Genomic DNA, 5,450 nt, shown 5'->3' with positions numbered 1-5,450 from the left:
TTGGTTAGGTATTTTTACACCACTTTATTTAGAAATTAGATTTAAAAAAATCACTGCTGTATAAAACAAAAAAAAAAGACAGAGAGGCAGGGGGGAAGAGGGTAGAGGGCAGGGGGGTAGAGGGGAAGAGGGTAGAGGGAAGAGGGGCAGAGTGTAGAGGGGCACAGAGCAGAGGGTAGAGGGGCAGGGGGTGGAGGTGCAGAGGGGCAGAGAGCAGAGGGGTAGAGGGCAGAGGGGCAGGGGGCAGAGGGGCAGAGAGCAGAGGGGCAGATGGTAGAGGGGCAGAGGGTAGAGGGCAGAGAGCAGAGGGTGGAGGGGCAGGGAGCAGAGGGGAAGAGAGCAGAGGGGCAGAGGGAGAAGGGGCAGAGGGGCAGAGAGTTGAGGTGCAGAGAGCAGAGGGTAGAGGAGCAGAGGGGTAGAGGGGCAGAGGGGTAGAGGGCAGAGGGTTAGAGGGCAGAGTGGCAAGGGGCAGAGGGTGCATTAGATGCCCGGTTGGGTTCTGTCTGATGATGAGTCACAGCTCTCAGGCCTGCGTGCAGTTCCAGCCTCTGGCCAGCAGGTGTCAGCAGTGGCTGAGGATGATGCTGATCCCTCCTCTTCACTTGGCAGTGTCAGTGTCCGGGGCTGCAGAGGCTCAGCCTGCTATCAGGAGATCCCGGGCCGGGCTGTTACCAGGGAAACCGGCCTACAGCATCCTCCGCCCGGGGCAGCCAGGTACCGGTGTGTGTGACCGGGTGACTGCAGAGCATCGCACAGAGCATTGCGTGTGTGCGGGGAGGGGACCGGTACATTGTATAACATTGTGACATTGCACTGCACAACACTGACAGCATTACATTGTGTTACACAGCAATGGGGGCATTGTGTTATATTACATATCACCGGGGGCACAGCAGTGTACAGTACTGGGATATTTGTGTTACATAGCAGTGGGGTCATTACATTATATTACAGCATTGTATAGTATTGTGATGAGTGCAGTGTGTAGTACAGCATTACATTGTATAGTACTGGGATATTTGTATTATAAACCAATAGGGTCATTGCATTATATTACACATCCCTGGGGTCACAGCCTTGTATAGAATTGTGATCATTGCAATGTGTAGCACTGGGGTCATAGTATTGTAGGATCATTGCATTGTAAAGCATTGGGATCTTAGTAATATTTAGCAATAAGATCATTGCGTTGTATAGTATTGTGATCATTGCAATGTGTAGCACTGGGATCCTTGCATTATATAGCATCTGGGTCATTGCATTGTATAGTATTGTGATCATTGCATTGTATAGTGCTGGGGTTATAGCATTGTAGAACATTGTGGTCATTGCATTGTATAGTACTGGGTTCATAGCTCTGTGTAGTACTGGGATATTTGTATTATATAGCAATAGGATCATTGCATTGTATAGTATTGTGATCATTGCAATGTGAAGCACTGGGATCCTTGTATTATATAGCATCTGGGTCATTGGAATGTTTAGCAACACTGTGATCATTGCAATGTGACGCACTGGGGTCATATCTATATAGTATAGTACTGGGATCTTTGTAATGTATACCGATAGGATCAGTGCATTTTGTAGCCCTGGGATGTTTGTATTATATAGAATTAGAATCAGTCTAGCACTGGGGTCATTGCATTGTGTAATATTGTGATCATTGCATAGTATAGTACTAGGGTTATAGCATTGTAGAACATTGTGATCATTGCATTGTATAGCACTGGAATCTTTCCCTTATATAGCAAAAGGATCAGTGCAGTCAAAGCTCTGTATAGCATTGGCATGTTTGCATTGTGTAGCATTTGGATCTTACATTGAAAATGCACTTTGATCATTGCATTGTAAAGCCCTGGTATTTTTGTATTTTATAGCAATAGGATCATTGCATTGTGTAGAACTTGGTTCATTACATTGTATAGCAGTGAGTTGTTGCACTTTGTAACTCTAAGATCAGTGCATTGTGTAGAACTTGGGTTATAGCTCTGTATACATGAGGTTATGGGTTTTTTTGCATTGTAGAACATTGTCATCATTGCATTATATAGCTATTGGATCAGTGCACTGTGTAGCACTGGGGTCTTTGTCTTGTGTATAACAGTATGACCATTGCACTGTATAACACTGTTTTTGCATTGTATAGCACTGATTGCACTGTAATACACCAGGGCCATCATTATATTGAATAGCACTGGGATCCTTGTATTATAGAGCTCTGGGGTCATTGTGTTATGTAGCATTTGGATCATTGCACTGCACAGCCATGGAATCTTTGTATTTTTATAGCTATAGTATCTGTGCAATGAAAAACATTGTAACCATTGCATTGTATAGCACTGGAATCTTTAAATTATATAGCTATCGGATGATTGTATTGTGTAGAATTACGATCAATGGGATAGCCTGGGATCATTTCACTGTGATCATTGCATTGTATTGCTCTGGAATCATTGCACTATGGGGTGATTTTGTAGCAATGGGCCTGTTACACTATATAGCTCTGTGATCTGTGCATTGTGTATAGCTCTGGGATCATTGTAGCTCTAGGGTAATTTTATAACCATGGGTTTGTTACACCATGTATATATGGGATCTGTACTTATGAATACCACATTTCTTTATGATGTTTATATGATTTAGCATTGGATCCATTAGATTGTATAGCACTGGAACCAAGGAATTGTGACAAATGATTATTGCAATGTATGGTAGGAGATAATGGAATGGTAAGGGATCATTGAATTATATACAACAGTGATCATTATATTATGGGGTAATTATACTTTCCAGCACTGTGACCATTGCACGGCATAGCCCTGGGATCATTATATAATTTAGCACTTTGATCATTGTGTAGTATGGCTCTGGGGTCATTGCATTGCACATGTCAGCACTGAGAGTATTGTATTTTATAGCACTGTATTCTAGGAATCACTACACTGTGTAGCACTGGTATTATTGTATTGTATAGCCCTGTGGCCTGTGAGATGTGAAAATTGAAAGCATATTAGTTTGTATTACAGGGATTATTACAGTTTATGAACTGTATATCACTGAGCTTCTTGTTGGGATCATTTATATTGTGAAGCACAATTAATATAGCATTGAGTGCATTGTGATTCATAGCACCATATCTTTGGGATCACTACACTGTGTAGCATTGGAATTATTGTTTTTTTAGCCCTGTATTCATTGCATTGCATAGGATTGGGATCCTTGCAGTGTAACACTATAAGAGTTGCATTGTGTAGCACCAAGACCATTGCATTGTGTAGCACTGGGCCCATTACATCTGGGATCAGTGCATTGCATAAAACGTGACTGTATTTCACTGTGATTTTCTATGACATAGTACTGGGACCATTTAATTGTGATTATTGCATTGTACAGTTGTGAATCAATGCCTCCTGACCAATAAATTATATTGCCCTGAAGTCATTACATCCTACAACACTGTGACTATTGCTCTGCACAGGCATGGGATCATAGAATTGTATAGCATAACACTGTAATCATTGTATTGTATAACACCGTGATTATTGCATTAATTAGCACTGGGATCATTGCTGTGTATAGCTCTGGGGTTATTCTGCAGCAATGGGATTGTTACACTTTGTAGCTGTGGGATCCGTGCATTGTATAACGCATGGCAAAATTTCACTGTGAATTTTGTATTATATGGCACTATTAACTTGGCTCAATGCATTATTTAGCACAGTGATCTTTATATTATATACCCCTGCAATCATTAAAATGTCCAGCACTGTGACCATTGCACTGCATAGCCCTGGGGTCATTATATTTTATAGCATTTGATCATTGTGTAGTATGGCTCTGGGGCCATTGCATTGTACATTACAGCACTGGGAGTATTGTATTTCATAGCACTGTATTCCAGGAATCATAACACTGTATAGCACTGGTATTATTGTATTGTATAGCCCTGTGGCCTATGCACTGGATTTTATATCACTAGAAATATTACATCCTAAAAATTGTAAATCATTAGGCTTCTTGCTGGGGTCATTTTATTGTAAATCACTGTGACAATTTTTATTTGATATTTTCACATGAATTATATAATATGGATGTAAACTGGGGCCTTTCATTGTTGATCATGGCGTTCATTGTATGGCTGTGTGCTTACAATAACAATTTCACTGTGTGTCTCTGTGGATTGTGATCACTGAATGCACTGCAATGTATGGTTGTGTGGTCCCTGTGAACGCTTTCTATTGGCCCTTTATCTGCCCAGTTCTCGGTGGATAGCTATGCAGCTAACGTTCTATGTGTGCTTTTCTTGCATTCTAATTTTGCATCCAGCTGCTTTTAAAAAGCAGTTAAATGCAATCAGTGTTTGTAAATAGCTTGGGTCCTTGGGAGCGTGAGATCTGCCGTGGCATGACCCCAGGGAGGAGTGCTGGTCAGGTCACTGGGATCTGTTTTTCAATAGGTATGAATACTATACATAAATATTTGTTGCTGTTTTTTTTTATTAGTTTTTTTATGACTTAGGATTGCTAATATTTAATATATTTTTTAAACTCTATACATATATTAATATATATTGATAATTTACTCTGAAAGCAAAAATGGCCAATTGGGCTAAGGAAGCCTTCCACAAATGGTTTTGATTGGGATCCTTGACAGGAGGTTCTTTTAGGGTCTTCTGATTGCAAAGGGGGATATTCATTCATTTTATCCACCCCAACGCCAAATAACAGACTTGCACTACTGCAGTTATGTTAAGTTCAGATGTGCAGTTTACAGCCGTGCGGTTAATTGAATCTGGATGCTCAATTTCAAACGCAACTTATGCAAACTGGAGCTGCAGAAATCCTTTCCACCTACCTACCCCATACACAGCCTTCCCACCTACCTACCCCATATACAGCCTTCCCACCTACCTACCCCGGTACATGCAGCACCATGCAGTGCACTGGAAGTTGGCTGGAAAAGTACATTTGGAAACAATGGCACCATGGTGATGTTTGTCATAAATGTTACCATACACTGCTGTACCACATTGCATAAATGCAAATTTGACTTTCATCAATTTAGCTGTTTGTCTGCTATTTCCTTATTGTATGTTCAGTGTTAGTGTGCATGGACATGGGCATAAAAACCTAAAACTGCGACGCTTATCATGGTGTATACGCTGCTTCCTAGGTAGACCAAAGATTTACAGAATTGAGTCCCTGCTTCACCCATTTTCTGCCCCCCACCGATATGTGGCATGTTGTATTCAGTTGTTATCCAATCAGAGGTTGTCTCATTGCATAGTGTTTGGCTGATCTATCAGTTTAAAGAGAACCTGTCAGCCTAAAAAAAAATCCCGATTCCCTGCAATGGAACAGGTATTAAACTCGCCTTTCCAGCAGTTGTGTTTTCTACCTTCGTCACATTGCTGCAGCCTCGGCCAGTCTATTCGCCATTCAGTACTTCCA

The 5,450-nt window shown here is 41.4% G+C and overlaps 1 protein-coding gene across 1 annotated transcript in view; it reads left to right on the top strand.

Annotated features, from left to right (window-relative positions):
- Window positions 1-616: 616 nt before the first annotated feature.
- The window catches only part of ABCA5 (ATP binding cassette subfamily A member 5), a 58,296-nt gene continuing 53,462 nt past the window's right edge, over window positions 617-5,450 (top strand). Inside the window, exon 1 of the mRNA XM_072403444.1 lies at window positions 617-714. The gene's annotated coding sequence lies outside the window, so the exon portion shown is untranslated. The remainder of the gene's footprint in view (window positions 715-5,450) is intronic.

This window comes from Pyxicephalus adspersus, chromosome 3, assembly GCF_032062135.1.
Source record: "Pyxicephalus adspersus chromosome 3, UCB_Pads_2.0, whole genome shotgun sequence".
NCBI lineage: Eukaryota > Metazoa > Chordata > Amphibia > Anura > Pyxicephalidae > Pyxicephalus > Pyxicephalus adspersus.
Note: the sequence above shows the minus strand (reverse complement) of the source record. Positions and strands in the feature narration are given on the sequence as shown.